Source organism: Camelina sativa, chromosome 12, assembly GCF_030686135.1.
Source record: "Camelina sativa cultivar CO46 ecotype springtype chromosome 12, ASM3068613v1".
NCBI lineage: Eukaryota > Viridiplantae > Streptophyta > Magnoliopsida > Brassicales > Brassicaceae > Camelina > Camelina sativa.
Genome location: NC_141891.1, coordinates 31,840,571 through 31,857,476, shown reverse-complemented (window position 1 = coordinate 31,857,476; position 16,906 = coordinate 31,840,571). Strand labels below are relative to the sequence as shown.

Genomic DNA, 16,906 nt, shown 5'->3' with positions numbered 1-16,906 from the left:
TCAAACGTCAAAATCTGCAATCGAAAATTGTCCAATGGTACAAAGACCCATTGCCTTGCCAGAAGCTCTCTTGGGGCTTTTCAAAAAGGTATTATGGGTTGCATGGTTCCTCACGGTCTGAAAGTTACGACGTTCTCTATGTACTATAGTCTTGCGAAACAATCAAAAAAAAAAAAAGGGGGGGGGGAGGGATGCAACACGAGGACTTCCCGAGAGGTCACCCATCCTAGTAATACTCTCGCCCAAGCACGCTTGACCGCGGAGTTCTGATGGGATCCGGTGCATTAGTGCTGGTATGATCGCATCCGTTAGTATATCCCATGCAATCGCATATATCCTTTTTTGAAAACTGAGTGGATCATTCAATGTGGGTCCCACTTGATATGCGGACCAGTTTAGTCACCTTGGACGTGCTTCCAACGTCGAAAAACAAGCGATAACCATGTCCAAACTCTGTTTTGGAGCTGTAACTAATTGTGTCGGGATCACAAAAAACATCTTAAATGTATTCAAACGTCAAAATCTGCCCTCGAGAATGGTCCAATGGTACGAATACCCATTTCCTTGCCAGAAGATCTCTTGGGGCTTTTCAATATGGTATTATGTGTTGCGTGGTTCCTCACGGTCTGAAAGTTACGACGTTCTCTATGTACTATAGTCTTGCAAAACAACCAAAAAAAAAAAAAGGGGGGAGGGAAGCAACACGAGGACTTCCCGGGAGGTCACCCATCCTAGTACTACTCTCGCCCAAGCACACTTAACTGCGGAGTTCTGATGGATCCGGTGCATTAATGCTGGTATGATCGCATCCGTTAGTATATCCCATGCAATTGCATATATCCTTTTTTGAAAACTGAATGGATCATTCGATGTGGGTCCCACTTGATATGCAGACCGGTTTAGTCACCTTGGATGTGCTTCAAACGTCGAAAAACAAGCGATAATCATGTCCAAACACTGTTTTGGAGCCGTAACTAATTGTGTCGGGATCACAAAAAAACATCTTAACTGCCTTCAAACGTCAAAATCTGCAATCGAGAATTGTCCAATGGTACAAAGACCCATTGCCTTGCCAGAAGCTCTCTTGGGGCTTTTCAAAAAGGTATTATGGGTTGCGTGGTTCCTCACGGTCTGAAAGTTACGACGTTCTCTATGTACTACAGTCTTGCGAAACAATCAAAAAAAAAAAAAAGGGGGGGGAGGGATGCAACACGAGGACGTCCCGAGAGGTCACCCATCCTAGTAATACTCTTGCCCAAGCACGCTTGACCGCGGAGTTCTGATGGGATCCGGTGCATTAGTGCTGGTATGATCGCATCCGTTAGTATATCCCATGCAATCGCATATATCCTTTTTTGAAAACTGAGTGGATCATTCAATGTGGGTCCCACTTGATATGCGGACCAGTTTAGTCACCTTGGACGTGCTTCCAACGTCGAAAAACAAGCGATAACCATGTCCAAACTCTGTTTTGGAGCCGTAACTAATTGTGTCGGGATCACAAAAACCATCTTAAATGTATTCAAACGTCAAAATATGCCCTCGAGAATGGTCCAATGGTACGAATACCCATTTCCTTGCCAAAAGATCTCTTGGGGCTTTTCAATAAGGTATTATGTGTTGCGTGGTTCCACACGGTCTGAAAGTTACGATGTTCTCTATGTACTATAGTCTTGCGAAACAACCAAAAAAAAAAAAAGGGGGGAGGGAAGCAACACGAGGACTTCCCGGGAGGTCACCCATCCTAGTACTACTCTCGCCCAAGCACACTTAACTGCAGAGTTCTGATGGATCCGGTGCATTAGTGCTGGTATGATCGCATCCGTTAGTATATCCCATGCAATCGCATATATCCTTTTTTGAAAACTGAATGGATCATTCGATGTGGGTCCCACTTGATATGCAGACCGGTTTAGTCACCTTGGATGTGCTTCAAACGTCGAAAAACAAGCGATAATCATGTCCAAACACTGTTTTGGAGCCGTAACTAATTGTGTCGGGATCACAAAAAAACATCTTAACTGCCTTCAAACGTCAAAATCTGCCCTCGAGAATTGTCCAATGGTACAAAGACCCATTGCCTTGCCAGAAGCTCTCTTGGGGCTTTTCAAAAAGGTATTATGGGTTGCGTGGTTCCTCACGGTCTGAAAGTTACGACGTTCTCTATGTACTATAGTCTTGCGAAACAATCAAAAAGAAAAAAGGGGGGGGGAGGGATGCAACACGAGGACTTCCCGAGAGGTAACCCATCCTAGTAATACTCTCACCCAAGCACGCTTAACTGCGGAGTTCTGATGGGATCCGGTGCATTAGTGCTGGTATGATCGCATCTGTTAGTATATCCCATGCAATCGCATATATCCTTTTTTGAAAACTGAGTGGATCATTCAATGTGGGTCCCACTTGATATGCGGACCAGTTTAGTCACCTTGGACGTGCCTCCAACGTCGAAAAACAAGCGATCACCATGTCCAAACTCTGTTTTGGAGCCGTAACTAATTGTGTCGGGATCACAAAAAACATCTTAAATGCCTTCAAACGTCAAATCTGCCCTCGAGAATGGTCCAATGGTACGAATACCCATTTCCTTGCCAGAAGATCTCTTGGGGCTTTTCAATAAGGTATTATGTGTTGCGTGGTTCCTCACGGTCTGAAAGTTACGACGTTCTCTATGTACTATAGTCTTGCGAAACAACCAAAAAAAAAAAAAAGGGGGGGAGGGAAGCAACACGAGGACTTCCCGGGAGGTCACCCATCCTAGTACTACTCTAGCCCAAGCACACTTAACTGCGGAGTTCTGATGGATCCGGTGCATTAGTGCTGGTATGATTGCATCCGTTAGTATATCCCATGCAATCACATATATCCTTTTTTGAAAACTGAATGGATCATTCGATGTGGGTCCCACTTGATATGCAGACCGGTTTAGTCACCTTGGATGTGCTTCAAACGTCGAAAAACAAGCGATAATCATGTCCAAACACTGTTTTGGAGCCGTAACTAATTGTGTCGGGATCACAAAAAAACATTTTAACTGCCTTCAAACGTCAAAATCTGCCCTCGAGAATGGTCCAATGGTACAAAGACCCATTGCCTTGCCAGAAGCTCTCTTGGGGCTTTTCAAAAAGGTATTATGGGTTGCGTGGTTCCTCACGGTCTGAAAGTTACGACGTTCTCTATGTACTATAGTCTTGCGAAACAATCAAAAAAAAAAAAAGGGGGGGGGGGGAGGGATGCAACACGAGGACTTCCCGAGAGGTCACCCATCCTAGTAATACTCTCGCCCAAGCACGCTTGACCGCGGAGTTCTGATGGGATCCGGTGCATTAGTGCTGGTATGATCGCATCCGTTAGTATATCCCATGCAATCGCATATATCCTTTTTTGAAAACTGAGTGGATCATTCAATGTGGGTCCCACTTGATATGCGGACCAGTTTAGTCACCTTGGACGTGCTTCCAACGTCGAAAAACAAGCGATAACCATGTCCAAACTCTGTTTTGGAGCTGTAACTAATTGTGTCGGGATCACAAAAACCATCTTAAATGTATTCAAACGTCAAAATATGCCCTCGAGAATGGTCCAATGGTACGAATACCCATTTCCTTGCCAGAAGATCTCTTGGGGCTTTTCAATAAGGTATTATGTGTTGCGTGGTTCCTCACGGTCTGAAAGTTACGACGTTCTCTATGTACTATAGTCTTGCGAAACAACCAAAAAAAAAAAAAAGGGGGGAGGGAAGCAACACGAGGACTTCCCGGGAGGTCACCCATCCTAGTACTACTCTCGCCCAAGCACACTTAACTGCAGAGTTCTGATGGATCCGGTGCATTAGTGCTGGTATGATCGCATCCGTTAGTATATCCCATGCAATCGCATATATCCTTTTTTGAAAACTGAATGGATCATTCGATGTGGGTCCCACTTGATATGCAGACCGGTTTAGTCACCTTGGATGTGCTTCAAACGTCGAAAAACAAGCGATAATCATGTCCAAACACTGTTTTGGAGCCGTAACTAATTGTGTCGGGATCACAAAAAAACATCTTAACTGCCTTCAAACGTCAAAATCTGCCCTCGAGAATTGTCCAATGGTACAAAGACCCATTGCCTTGCCAGAAGCTCTCTTGGGGCTTTTCAAAAAGGTATTATGGGTTGCGTGGTTCCTCACGGTCTGAAAGTTACGACGTTCTCTATGTACTATAGTCTTGCGAAACAATCAAAAAAAAAAAAAGGGGGGGGGGGGGGAGGGATGCAACACGAGGACTTCCCGAGAGGTAACCCATCCTAGTAATACTCTCACCCAAGCACGCTTAACTGCGGAGTTCTGATGGGATCCGGTGCATTAGTGCTGGTATGATCGCATCTGTTAGTATATCCCATGCAATCGCATATATCCTTTTTTGAAAACTGAGTGGATCATTCAATGTGGGTCCCACTTGATATGCGGACCAGTTTAGTCACCTTGGACGTGCTTCCAACGTCGAAAAACAAGCGATAACCATGTCCAAACTCTGTTTTGGAGCTGTAACTAATTGTGTCGGGATCACAAAAAACATCTTAAATGTATTCAAACGTCAAAATCTGCCCTCGAGAATGGTCCAATGGTACGAATACCCATTTCCTTGCCAGAAGATCTCTTGGGGCTTTTCAATAAGGTATTATGTGTTGCGTGGTTCCTCACGGTCTGAAAGTTACGACGTTCTCTATGTACTATAGTCTTGCAAAACAACCAAAAAAAAAAAAAAGGGGGGAGGGAAGCAACACGAGGACTTCCCGGGAGGTCACCCATCCTAGTACTACTCTCGCCCAAGCACACTTAACTGCGGAGTTCTGATGGATCCGGTGCATTAATGCTGGTATGATCGCATCCGTTAGTATATCCCATGCAATTGCATATATCCTTTTTTGAAAACTGAATGGATCATTCGATGTGGGTCCCACTTGATATGCAGACCGGTTTAGTCACCTTGGATGTGCTTCAAACGTCGAAAAACAAGCGATAATCATGTCCAAACACTGTTTTGGAGCCGTAACTAATTGTGTCGGGATCACAAAAAAACATCTTAACTGCCTTCAAACGTCAAAATCTGCAATCGAGAATTGTCCAATGGTACAAAGACCCATTGCCTTGCCAGAAGCTCTCTTGGGGCTTTTCAAAAAGGTATTATGGGTTGCGTGGTTCCTCACGGTCTGAAAGTTACGACGTTCTCTATGTACTACAGTCTTGCGAAACAATCAAAAAAAAAAAAAAAGGGGGGGGGGGGGAGGGATGCAACACGAGGACTTCCCGAGAGGTCACCCATCCTAGTAATACTCTCGCCCAAGCACGCTTGACCGCGGAGTTCTGATGGGATCCGGTGCATTAGTGCTGGTATGATCGCATCCGTTAGTATATCCCATGCAATCGCATATATCCTTTTTTGAAAACTGAGTGGATCATTCAATGTGGGTCCCACTTGATATGCGGACCAGTTTAGTCACCTTGGACGTGCTTCCAACGTCGAAAAACAAGCGATAACCATGTCCAAACTCTGTTTTGGAGCCGTAACTAATTGTGTCGGGATCACAAAAAACATCTTAAATGTATTCAAACGTCAAAATCTGCCCTCGAGAATGGTCCAATGGTACGAATACCCATTTCCTTGCCAGAAGATCTCTTGGGGCTTTTCAATAAGGTATTATGTGTTGCGTGGTTCCACACGGTCTGAAAGTTACGATGTTCTCTATGTACTATAGTCTTGCAAAACAACCAAAAAAAAAAAAAAGGGGGGAGGGAAGCAACACGAGGACTTCCCGGGAGGTCACCCATCCTAGTACTACTCTCGCCCAAGCACACTTAACTGCGGAGTTCTGATGGATCCGGTGCATTAATGCTGGTATGATCGCATCCGTTAGTATATCCCATGCAATTGCATATATCCTTTTTTGAAAACTGAATGGATCATTCGATGTGGGTCCCACTTGATATGCAGACCGGTTTAGTCACCTTGGATGTGCTTCAAACGTCGAAAAACAAGCGATAATCATGTCCAAACACTGTTTTGGAGCCGTAACTAATTGTGTCGGGATCACAAAAAAACATCTTAACTGCCTTCAAACGTCAAAATCTGCAATCGAGAATTGTCCAATGGTACAAAGACCCATTGCCTTGCCAGAAGCTCTCTTGGGGCTTTTCAAAAAGGTATTATGGGTTGCGTGGTTCCTCACGGTCTGAAAGTTACGACGTTCTCTATGTACTACAGTCTTGCGAAACAATCAAAAAAAAAAAAAAAGGGGGGGGGGAGGGTTGCAACACGAGGACGTCCCGAGAGGTCACCCATCCTAGTAATACTCTTGCCCAAGCACGCTTGACCGCGGAGTTCTGATGGGATCCGGTGCATTAGTGCTGGTATGATCGCATCCGTTAGTATATCCCATGCAATCGCATATATCCTTTTTTGAAAACTGAGTGGATCATTCAATGTGGGTCCCACTTGATATGCGGACCAGTTTAGTCACCTTGGACGTGCTTCCAACGTCGAAAAACAAGCGATAACCATGTCCAAACTCTGTTTTGGAGCCGTAACTAATTGTGTCGGGATCACAAAAACCATCTTAAATGTATTCAAACGTCAAAATCTGCCCTCGAGAATGGTCCAATGGTACGAATACCCATTTCCTTGCCAGAAGATCTCTTGGGGCTTTTCAATAAGGTATTATGTGTTGCGTGGTTCCACACGGTCTGAAAGTTACGATGTTCTCTATGTACTATAGTCTTGCGAAACAACCAAAAAAAAAAAAAAGGGGGGAGGGAAGCAACACGAGGACTTCCCGGGAGGTCACCCATACTAGTACTACTCTCGCCCAAGCACACTTAACTGCGGAGTTCTGATGGATCCGGTGCATTAGTGCTGGTATGATTGCATCCGTTAGTATATCCCATGCAATCGCATATATCCTTTTTTGAAAACTGAATGGATCATTCGATGTGGGTCCCACTTGATATGCAGACCGGTTTAGTCACCTTAGATGTGCTTCAAACGTCGAAAAACAAGCGATAATCATGTCCAAACACTGTTTTGGAGCCGTAACTAATTGTGTCGGGATCACAAAAAAACATCTTAACTGCCTTCAAACGTCAAAATCTGCCCTCGAAAATTGTCCAATGGTACAAAGACCCATTGCCTTGCCAGAAGCTCTCTTGGGGCTTTTCAAAAAGGTATTATGGGTTGCGTGGTTCCTCACGGTCTGAAAGTTACGACGTTCTCTATGTACTATAGTCTTGCGAAACAATCAAAAAAAAAAAGGGGGGGGGGAGGGATGCAACACGAGGACTTCCCGAGAGGTCACCCATCCTAGTAATACTCTCGCCCAAGCACGCTTGACCGCGGAGTTCTGATGGGATCCGGTGCATTAGTGCTGGTATGATCGGATCCGTTAGTATATCCCATGCAATCGCATATATCCTTTTTTGAAAACTGAGTGGATCATTCAATGTGGGTCCCACTTGATATGCGGACCAGTTTAGTCACCTTGGACGTGCTTCCAACGTCGAAAAACAAGCGATAACCATGTCCAAACACGGTTTTGGAGCTGTAACTAATTGTGTCGGGATCACAAAAAACATCTTAAATGTATTAAACGTCAAAATCTGCCCTCGAGAATGGTCCAATGGTACGAATACCCATTTCCTTGCCAGAAGATCTCTTGGGGCTTTTCAATAAGGTATTATGTGTTGCGTGGTTCCTCACGGTCTGAAAGTTACGACGTTCTCTATGTACTATAGTCTTGCAAAACAACCAAAAAAAAAAAAAAGGGGGGAGGGAAGCAACACGAGGACTTCCCGGGAGGTCACCCATCCTAGTACTACTCTCGCCCAAGCACACTTAACTGCGGAGTTCTGATGGATCCGGTGCATTAATGCTGGTATGATCGCATCCGTTAGTATATCCCATGCAATTGCATATATCCTTTTTTGAAAACTGAATGGATCATTCGATGTGGGTCCCACTTGATATGCAGACCGGTTTAGTCACCTTGGATGTGCTTCAAACGTCGAAAAACAAGCGATAATCATGTCCAAACACTGTTTTGGAGCCGTAACTAATTGTGTCGGGATCACAAAAAAACATCTTAACTGCCTTCAAACGTCAAAATCTGCAATCGAGAATTGTCCAATGGTACAAAGACCCATTGCCTTGCCAGAAGCTCTCTTGGGGCTTTTCAAAAAGGTATTATGGGTTGCGTGGTTCCTCACGGTCTGAAAGTTACGACGTTCTCTATGTACTACAGTCTTGCGAAACAATCAAAAAAAAAAAAAAGGGGGGGGAGGGATGCAACATGAGGACGTCCCGAGAGGTCACCCATCCTAGTAATACTCTTGCCCAAGCACGCTTGACCGCGGAGTTCTGATGGGATCCGGTGCATTAGTGCTGGTATGATCGCATCCGTTAGTATATCCCATGCAATCGCATATATCCTTTTTTGAAAACTGAGTGGATCATTCAATGTGGGTCCCACTTGATATGCGGACCAGTTTAGTCACCTTGGACGTGCTTCCAACGTCGAAAAACAAGCGATAACCATGTCCAAACTCTGTTTTGGAGCCGTAACTAATTGTGTCGGGATCACAAAAACCATCTTAAATGTATTCAAACGTCAAAATCTGCCCTCGAGAATGGTCCAATGGTACGAATACCCATTTCCTTGCCAGAAGATCTCTTGGGGCTTTTCAATAAGGTATTATGTGTTGCGTGGTTCCACACGGTCTGAAAGTTACGATGTTCTCTATGTACTATAGTCTTGCGAAACAACCAAAAAAAAAAAAAAGGGGGGAGGGAAGCAACACGAGGACTTCCCGGGAGGTCACCCATACTAGTACTACTCTCGCCCAAGCACACTTAACTGCGGAGTTCTGATGGATCCGGTGCATTAGTGCTGGTATGATTGCATCCGTTAGTATATCCCATGCAATCGCATATATCCTTTTTTGAAAACTGAATGGATCATTCGATGTGGGTCCCACTTGATATGCAGACCGGTTTAGTCACCTTGGATGTGCTTCAAACGTCGAAAAACAAGCGATAATCATGTCCAAACACTGTTTTGGAGCCGTAACTAATTGTGTCGGGATCACAAAAAAACATCTTAACTGCCTTCAAACGTCAAAATCTGCCCTCGAAAATTGTCCAATGGTACAAAGACCCATTGCCTTGCCAGAAGCTCTCTTGGGGCTTTTCAAAAAGGTATTATGGGTTGCGTGGTTCCTCACGGTCTGAAAGTTACGACGTTCTCTATGTACTATAGTCTTGCGAAACAATCAAAAAAAAAAAGGGGGGGGGAGGGAGGGATGCAACACGAGGACTTCCCGAGAGGTCACCCATCCTAGTAATACTCTCGCCCAAGCACGCTTGACCGCGGAGTTCTGATGGGATCCGGTGCATTAGTGCTGGTATGATCGGATCCGTTAGTATATCCCATGCAATCGCATATATCCTTTTTTGAAAACTGAGTGGATCATTCAATGTGGGTCCCACTTGATATGCGGACCAGTTTAGTCACCTTGGACGTGCTTCCAACGTCGAAAAACAAGCGATAACCATGTCCAAACACGGTTTTGGAGCTGTAACTAATTGTGTCGGGATCACAAAAAACATCTTAAATGTATTAAACGTCAAAATCTGCCCTCGAGAATGGTCCAATGGTACGAATACCCATTTCCTTGCCAGAAGATCTCTTGGGGCTTTTCAATAAGGTATTATGTGTTGCGTGGTTCCTCACGGTCTGAAAGTTACGACGTTCTCTATGTACTATAGTCTTGCAAAACAACCAAAAAAAAAAAAAAGGGGGGAGGGAAGCAACACGAGGACTTCCCGGGAGGTCACCCATCCTAGTACTACTCTCGCCCAAGCACACTTAACTGCGGAGTTCTGATGGATCCGGTGCATTAATGCTGGTATGATCGCATCCGTTAGTATATCCCATGCAATTGCATATATCCTTTTTTGAAAACTGAATGGATCATTCGATGTGGGTCCCACTTGATATGCAGACCGGTTTAGTCACCTTGGATGTGCTTCAAACGTCGAAAAACAAGCGATAATCATGTCCAAACACTGTTTTGGAGCCGTAACTAATTGTGTCGGGATCACAAAAAAACATCTTAACTGCCTTCAAACGTCAAAATCTGCAATCGAGAATTGTCCAATGGTACAAAGACCCATTGCCTTGCCAGAAGCTCTCTTGGGGCTTTTCAAAAAGGTATTATGGGTTGCGTGGTTCCTCACGGTCTGAAAGTTACGACGTTCTCTATGTACTACAGTCTTGCGAAACAATCAAAAAAAAAAAAAAAGGGGGGGAGGGATGCAACACGAGGACGTCCCGAGAGGTCACCCATCCTAGTAATACTCTTGCCCAAGCACGCTTGACCGCGGAGTTCTGATGGGATCCGGTGCATTAGTGCTGGTATGATCGCATCCGTTAGTATATCCCATGCAATCGCATATATCCTTTTTTGAAAACTGAGTGGATCATTCAATGTGGGTCCCACTTGATATGCGGACCAGTTTAGTCACCTTGGACGTGCTTCCAACGTCGAAAAACAAGCGATAACCATGTCCAAACTCTGTTTTGGAGCCGTAACTAATTGTGTCGGGATCACAAAAACCATCTTAAATGTATTCAAACGTCAAAATCTGCCCTCGAGAATGGTCCAATGGTACGAATACCCATTTCCTTGCCAGAAGATCTCTTGGGGCTTTTCAATAAGGTATTATGTGTTGCGTGGTTCCACACGGTCTGAAAGTTACGATGTTCTCTATGTACTATAGTCTTGCGAAACAACCAAAAAAAAAAAAAAGGGGGGAGGGAAGCAACACGAGGACTTCCCGGGAGGTCACCCATACTAGTACTACTCTCGCCCAAGCACACTTAACTGCGGAGTTCTGATGGATCCGGTGCATTAGTGCTGGTATGATTGCATCCGTTAGTATATCCCATGCAATCGCATATATCCTTTTTTGAAAACTGAATGGATCATTCGATGTGGGTCCCACTTGATATGCAGACCGGTTTAGTCACCTTGGATGTGCTTCAAACGTCGAAAAACAAGCGATAATCATGTCCAAACACTGTTTTGGAGCCGTAACTAATTGTGTCGGGATCACAAAAAAACATCTTAACTGCCTTCAAACGTCAAAATCTGCCCTCGAAAATTGTCCAATGGTACAAAGACCCATTGCCTTGCCAGAAGCTCTCTTGGGGCTTTTCAAAAAGGTATTATGGGTTGCGTGGTTCCTCACGGTCTGAAAGTTACGACGTTCTCTATGTACTATAGTCTTGCGAAACAATCAAAAAAAAAAAGGGGGGGGGAGGGAGGGATGCAACACGAGGACTTCCCGAGAGGTCACCCATCCTAGTAATACTCTCGCCCAAGCACGCTTGACCGCAGAGTTCTGATGGGATCCGGTGCATTAGTGCTGGTATGATCGGATCCGTTAGTATATCCCATGCAATCGCATATATCCTTTTTTGAAAACTGAGTGGATCATTCAATGTGGGTCCCACTTGATATGCGGACCAGTTTAGTCACCTTGGACGTGCTTCCAACGTCGAAAAACAAGCGATAACCATGTCCAAACACGGTTTTGGAGCTGTAACTAATTGTGTCGGGATCACAAAAAACATCTTAAATGTATTAAACGTCAAAATCTGCCCTCGAGAATGGTCCAATGGTACGAATACCCATTTCCTTGCCAGAAGATCTCTTGGGGCTTTTCAATAAGGTATTATGTGTTGCGTGGTTCCTCACGGTCTGAAAGTTACGACGTTCTCTATGTACTATAGTCTTGCAAAACAACCAAAAAAAAAAAAAAGGGGGGAGGGAAGCAACACGAGGACTTCCCGGGAGGTCACCCATCCTAGTACTACTCTCGCCCAAGCACACTTAACTGCGGAGTTCTGATGGATCCGGTGCATTAATGCTGGTATGATCGCATCCGTTAGTATATCCCATGCAATTGCATATATCCTTTTTTGAAAACTGAATGGATCATTCGATGTGGGTCCCACTTGATATGCAGACCGGTTTAGTCACCTTGGATGTGCTTCAAACGTCGAAAAACAAGCGATAATCATGTCCAAACACTGTTTTGGAGCCGTAACTAATTGTGTCGGGATCACAAAAAAACATCTTAACTGCCTTCAAACGTCAAAATCTGCAATCGAGAATTGTCCAATGGTACAAAGACCCATTGCCTTGCCAGAAGCTCTCTTGGGGGTTTTCAAAAAGGTATTATGGGTTGCGTGGTTCCTCACGGTCTGAAAGTTACGACGTTCTCTATGTACTACAGTCTTGCGAAACAATCAAAAAAAAAAAAAAAGGGGGGGGAGGGATGCAACACGAGGACGTCCCGAGAGGTCACCCATCCTAGTAATACTCTTGCCCAAGCACGCTTGACCGCGGAGTTCTGATGGGATCCGGTGCATTAGTGCTGGTATGATCGCATCCGTTAGTATATCCCATGCAATCGCATATATCCTTTTTTGAAAACTGAGTGGATCATTCAATGTGGGTCCCACTTGATATGCGGACCAGTTTAGTCACCTTGGACGTGCTTCCAACGTCGAAAAACAAGCGATAACCATGTCCAAACTCTGTTTTGGAGCCGTAACTAATTGTGTCGGGATCACAAAAACAATCTTAAATGTATTCAAACGTCAAAATCTGCCCTCGAGAATGGTCCAATGGTACGAATACCCATTTCCTTGCCAGAAGATCTCTTGGGGCTTTTCAATAAGGTATTATGTGTTGCGTGGTTCCACACGGTCTGAAAGTTACGATGTTCTCTATGTACTATAGTCTTGCGAAACAACCAAAAAAAAAAAAAGGGGGGGAGGGAAGCAACACGAGGACTTCCCGGGAGGTCACCCATCCTAGTACTACTCTCGCCCAAGCACACTTAACTGCGGAGTTCTGATGGATCCGGTGCATTAGTGCTGGTATGATCGCATCCGTTAGTATATCCCATGCAATCGCATATATCCTTTTTTGAAAACTCAATGGATCATTCGATGTGGGTCCCACTTGATATGCAGACCGGTTTAGTCACCTTGGATGTGCTTCAAACGTCGAAAAACAAGCGATAATCATGTCCAAACACTGTTTTGGAGCCGTAACTAATTGTGTCGGGATCACAAAAAACATCTTAAATGCCTTCAAACATCAAATCTGCCCTCGAGAATGGTCCAATGGTACGAATACCCATTTCCTTGCCAGAAGATCTCTTAAGGCTTTTCAATAAGGTATTATGTGTTGCGTGGTTCCTCACGGTCTGAAAGTTACGACGTTCTCTATGTACTACAGTCTTGCGAAACAATCAAAAAAAAAAAAAAAGGGGGGGGAGGGATGCAACACGAGGACGTCCCGAGAGGTCACCCATCCTAGTAATACTCTTGCCCAAGCACGCTTGACCGCGGAGTTCTGATGGGATCCGGTGCATTAGTGCTGGTATGATCGCATCCGTTAGTATATCCCATGCAATCGCATATATCCTTTTTTGAAAACTGAGTGGATCATTCAATGTGGGTCCCACTTGATATGCGGACCAGTTTAGTCACCTTGGACGTGCTTCCAACGTCGAAAAACAAGCGATAACCATGTCCAAACTCTGTTTTGGAGCCGTAACTAATTGTGTCGGGATCACAAAAACCATCTTAAATGTATTCAAACGTCAAAATCTGCCCTCGAGAATGGTCCAATGGTACGAATACCCATTTCCTTGCCAGAAGATCTCTTGGGGCTTTTCAATAAGGTATTATGTGTTGCGTGGTTCCACACGGTCTGAAAGTTACGATGTTCTCTATGTACTATAGTCTTGCGAAACAACCAAAAAAAAAAAAAAGGGGGGAGGGAAGCAACACGAGGACTTCCCGGGAGGTCACCCATCCTAGTACTACTCTCGCCCAAGCACACTTAACTGCGGAGTTCTGATGGATCCGGTGCATTAGTGCTGGTATGATCGCATCCGTTAGTATATCCCATGCAATCGCATATATCCTTTTTTGAAAACTCAATGGATCATTCGATGTGGGTCCCACTTGATATGCAGACCGGTTTAGTCACCTTGGATGTGCTTCAAACGTCGAAAAACAAGCGATAATCATGTCCAAACACTGTTTTGGAGCCGTAACTAATTGTGTCGGGATCACAAAAAAACATCTTAACTGCCTTCAAACGTCAAAATCTGCCCTCGAGAATTGTCCAATGGTACAAAGACCCATTGCCTTGCCAGAAGCTCTCTTGGGGCTTTTCAAAAAGGTATTATGGGTTGCGTGGTTCCTCACGGTCTGAAAGTTACGACGTTCTCTATGTACTATAGTCTTGCGAAACAATCAAAAAAAAAAAGGGGGGGGGAGGGATGCAACACGAGGACTTCCCGAGAGGTAACCCATCCTAGTAATACTCTCACCCAAGCACGCTTAACTGCGGAGTTCTGATGGGATCCGGTGCATTAGTGCTGGTATGATCGCATCTGTTAGTATATCCCATGCAATCGCATATATCCTTTTTTGAAAACTGAGTGGATCATTCAATGTGGGTCCCACTTGATATGCGGACCAGTTTAGTCACCTTGGACGTGCCTCCAACGTCGAAAAACAAGCGATCACCATGTCCAAACTCTGTTTTGGAGCCGTAACTAATTGTGTCGGGATCACAAAAAACATCTTAAATGCCTTCAAACATCAAATCTGCCCTCGAGAATGGTCCAATGGTACGAATACCCATTTCCTTGCCAGAAGATCTCTTGGGGCTTTTCAATAAGGTATTATGTGTTGCGTGGTTCCTCACGGTCTGAAAGTTACGACGTTCTCTATGTACTATAGTCTTGCGAAACAACCAAAAAAAAAAAAAGGGGGGGGAGGGAAGCAACACGAGGACTTCCCGGGAGGTCACCCATCCTAGTACTACTCTAGCCCAAGCACACTTAACTGCGGAGTTCTGATGGATCCGGTGCATTAGTGCTGGTATGATTGCATCCGTTAGTATATCCCATGCAATCGCATATATCCTTTTTTGAAAACTGAATGGATCATTCGATGTGGGTCCCACTTGATATGCAGACCGGTTTAGTCACCTTGGATGTGCTTCAAACGTCGAAAAACAAGCGATAATCATGTCCAAACACTGTTTTGGAGCCGTAACTAATTGTGTCGGGATCACAAAAAAACATCTTAACTGCCTTCAAACGTCAAAATCTGCCCTCGAGAATTGTCCAATGGTACAAAGACCCATTGCCTTGCCAGAAGCTCTCTTGGGGCTTTTCAAAAAGGTATTATGGGTTGCGTGGTTCCTCACGGTCTGAAAGTTACGACGTTCTCTATGTACTATAGTCTTGCGAAACAATCAAAAAAAAAAAAAGGGGGGGGAGGGATGCAACACGAGGACTTCCCGAGAGGTAACCCATCCTAGTAATACTCTCACCCAAGCACGCTTAACTGCGGAGTTCTGATGGGATCCGGTGCATTAGTGCTGGTATGATCGCATCTGTTAGTATATCCCATGCAATCGCATATATCCTTTTTTGAAAACTGAGTGGATCATTCAATGTGGGTCCCACTTGATATGCGGACCAGTTTAGTCACCTTGGACGTGCCTCCAACGTCGAAAAACAAGCGATCACCATGTCCAAACTCTGTTTTGGAGCCGTAACTAATTGTGTCGGGATCACAAAAACCATCTTAAATGTATTCAAACGTCAAAATCTGCCCTCGAGAATGGTCCAATGGTACGAATACCCATTTCCTTGCCAGAAGATCTCTTGGGGCTTTTCAATAAGGTATTATGTGTTGCGTGGTTCCACACGGTCTGAAAGTTACGATGTTCTCTATGTACTATAGTCTTGCGAAACAACCAAAAAAAAAAAAAAGGGGGGAGGGAAGCAACACGAGGACTTCCCGGGAGGTCACCCATCCTAGTACTACTCTCGCCCAAGCACACTTAACTGCGGAGTTCTGATGGATCCGGTGCATTAGTGCTGGTATGATCGCATCCGTTAGTATATCCCATGCAATCGCATATATCCTTTTTTGAAAACTCAATGGATCATTCGATGTGGGTCCCACTTGATATGCAGACCGGTTTAGTCACCTTGGATGTGCTTCAAACGTCGAAAAACAAGCGATAATCATGTCCAAACACTGTTTTGGAGCCGTAACTAATTGTGTCGGGATCACAAAAAACATCTTAAATGCCTTCAAACATCAAATCTGCCCTCGAGAATGGTCCAATGGTACGAATACCCATTTCCTTGCCAGAAGATCTCTTGGGGCTTTTCAATAAGGTATTATGTGTTGCGTGGTTCCTCACGGTCTGAAAGTTACGACGTTCTCTATGTACTACAGTCTTGCGAAACAATCAAAAAAAAAAAAAAAGGGGGGGAGGGATGCAACACGAGGACGTCCCGAGAGGTCACCCATCCTAGTAATACTCTTGCCCAAGCACGCTTGACCGCGGAGTTCTGATGGGATCCGGTGCATTAGTGCTGGTATGATCGCATCCGTTAGTATATCCCATGCAATCGCATATATCCTTTTTTGAAAACTGAGTGGATCATTCAATGTGGGTCCCACTTGATATGCGGACCAGTTTAGTCACCTTGGACGTGCTTCCAACGTCGAAAAACAAGCGATAACCATGTCCAAACTCTGTTTTGGAGCCGTAACTAATTGTGTCGGGATCACAAAAACCATCTTAAATGTATTCAAACGTCAAAATCTGCCCTCGAGAATGGTCCAATGGTACGAATACCGATTTCCTTGCCAGAAGATCTCTTGGGGCTTTTCAATAAGGTATTATGTGTTGCGTGGTTCCTCACGGTCTGAAAGTTACGACGTTCTCTATGTACTATAGTCTTGCGAAACAACC

General features: G+C 44.6%; 3 non-coding genes and 30 pseudogenes across 3 annotated transcripts; all 33 read right to left on the bottom strand.

Moving 5' to 3' along the window:
- Positions 1-188: 188 nt before the first annotated feature.
- On the bottom strand, positions 189-307 carry LOC147932832 (5S ribosomal RNA). Its single transcript, XR_015576542.1, has one exon. It is a non-coding gene; the product is annotated as a 5S ribosomal RNA (ribosomal RNA).
- Positions 308-693: 386 nt separating this feature from the next.
- Positions 694-811, bottom strand: LOC147932831 (5S ribosomal RNA; annotated as a pseudogene).
- Positions 812-1,201: 390 nt separating this feature from the next.
- LOC147932830 (5S ribosomal RNA) lies at positions 1,202-1,320 on the bottom strand (annotated as a pseudogene).
- Positions 1,321-1,706: 386 nt separating this feature from the next.
- LOC147932829 (5S ribosomal RNA) lies at positions 1,707-1,824 on the bottom strand (annotated as a pseudogene).
- Positions 1,825-2,213: 389 nt separating this feature from the next.
- On the bottom strand, positions 2,214-2,332 carry LOC147932828 (5S ribosomal RNA; annotated as a pseudogene).
- Positions 2,333-2,719: 387 nt separating this feature from the next.
- Positions 2,720-2,837, bottom strand: LOC147932827 (5S ribosomal RNA; annotated as a pseudogene).
- Positions 2,838-3,230: 393 nt separating this feature from the next.
- Positions 3,231-3,349, bottom strand: LOC147932826 (5S ribosomal RNA). The gene has a single exon (XR_015576541.1). It is a non-coding gene; the product is annotated as a 5S ribosomal RNA (ribosomal RNA).
- Positions 3,350-3,736: 387 nt separating this feature from the next.
- Positions 3,737-3,854, bottom strand: LOC147932825 (5S ribosomal RNA; annotated as a pseudogene).
- A 395-nt stretch (positions 3,855-4,249) lies between these two features.
- LOC147932824 (5S ribosomal RNA) lies at positions 4,250-4,368 on the bottom strand (annotated as a pseudogene).
- A 387-nt stretch (positions 4,369-4,755) lies between these two features.
- On the bottom strand, positions 4,756-4,873 carry LOC147932823 (5S ribosomal RNA; annotated as a pseudogene).
- Positions 4,874-5,269: 396 nt separating this feature from the next.
- On the bottom strand, positions 5,270-5,388 carry LOC147932822 (5S ribosomal RNA). The gene has a single exon (XR_015576540.1). It is a non-coding gene; the product is annotated as a 5S ribosomal RNA (ribosomal RNA).
- A 387-nt stretch (positions 5,389-5,775) lies between these two features.
- Positions 5,776-5,893, bottom strand: LOC147932821 (5S ribosomal RNA; annotated as a pseudogene).
- Positions 5,894-6,286: 393 nt separating this feature from the next.
- LOC147932820 (5S ribosomal RNA) lies at positions 6,287-6,405 on the bottom strand (annotated as a pseudogene).
- Positions 6,406-6,792: 387 nt separating this feature from the next.
- On the bottom strand, positions 6,793-6,910 carry LOC147932819 (5S ribosomal RNA; annotated as a pseudogene).
- A 389-nt stretch (positions 6,911-7,299) lies between these two features.
- On the bottom strand, positions 7,300-7,418 carry LOC147932818 (5S ribosomal RNA; annotated as a pseudogene).
- Positions 7,419-7,804: 386 nt separating this feature from the next.
- LOC147932817 (5S ribosomal RNA) lies at positions 7,805-7,922 on the bottom strand (annotated as a pseudogene).
- Positions 7,923-8,312: 390 nt separating this feature from the next.
- Positions 8,313-8,431, bottom strand: LOC147932816 (5S ribosomal RNA; annotated as a pseudogene).
- A 387-nt stretch (positions 8,432-8,818) lies between these two features.
- LOC147932815 (5S ribosomal RNA) lies at positions 8,819-8,936 on the bottom strand (annotated as a pseudogene).
- A 392-nt stretch (positions 8,937-9,328) lies between these two features.
- Positions 9,329-9,447, bottom strand: LOC147932814 (5S ribosomal RNA; annotated as a pseudogene).
- A 386-nt stretch (positions 9,448-9,833) lies between these two features.
- On the bottom strand, positions 9,834-9,951 carry LOC147932813 (5S ribosomal RNA; annotated as a pseudogene).
- Positions 9,952-10,341: 390 nt separating this feature from the next.
- Positions 10,342-10,460, bottom strand: LOC147932812 (5S ribosomal RNA; annotated as a pseudogene).
- A 387-nt stretch (positions 10,461-10,847) lies between these two features.
- Positions 10,848-10,965, bottom strand: LOC147932811 (5S ribosomal RNA; annotated as a pseudogene).
- Positions 10,966-11,357: 392 nt separating this feature from the next.
- Positions 11,358-11,476, bottom strand: LOC147932810 (5S ribosomal RNA; annotated as a pseudogene).
- A 386-nt stretch (positions 11,477-11,862) lies between these two features.
- On the bottom strand, positions 11,863-11,980 carry LOC147932809 (5S ribosomal RNA; annotated as a pseudogene).
- Positions 11,981-12,371: 391 nt separating this feature from the next.
- Positions 12,372-12,490, bottom strand: LOC147932808 (5S ribosomal RNA; annotated as a pseudogene).
- Positions 12,491-12,877: 387 nt separating this feature from the next.
- On the bottom strand, positions 12,878-12,995 carry LOC147932807 (5S ribosomal RNA; annotated as a pseudogene).
- Positions 12,996-13,384: 389 nt separating this feature from the next.
- Positions 13,385-13,503, bottom strand: LOC147932806 (5S ribosomal RNA; annotated as a pseudogene).
- A 387-nt stretch (positions 13,504-13,890) lies between these two features.
- On the bottom strand, positions 13,891-14,008 carry LOC147932805 (5S ribosomal RNA; annotated as a pseudogene).
- Positions 14,009-14,396: 388 nt separating this feature from the next.
- LOC147932804 (5S ribosomal RNA) lies at positions 14,397-14,515 on the bottom strand (annotated as a pseudogene).
- A 387-nt stretch (positions 14,516-14,902) lies between these two features.
- On the bottom strand, positions 14,903-15,020 carry LOC147932803 (5S ribosomal RNA; annotated as a pseudogene).
- A 389-nt stretch (positions 15,021-15,409) lies between these two features.
- Positions 15,410-15,528, bottom strand: LOC147932802 (5S ribosomal RNA; annotated as a pseudogene).
- Positions 15,529-15,915: 387 nt separating this feature from the next.
- On the bottom strand, positions 15,916-16,033 carry LOC147932801 (5S ribosomal RNA; annotated as a pseudogene).
- A 388-nt stretch (positions 16,034-16,421) lies between these two features.
- Positions 16,422-16,540, bottom strand: LOC147932800 (5S ribosomal RNA; annotated as a pseudogene).
- Positions 16,541-16,906: the final 366 nt, after the last annotated feature.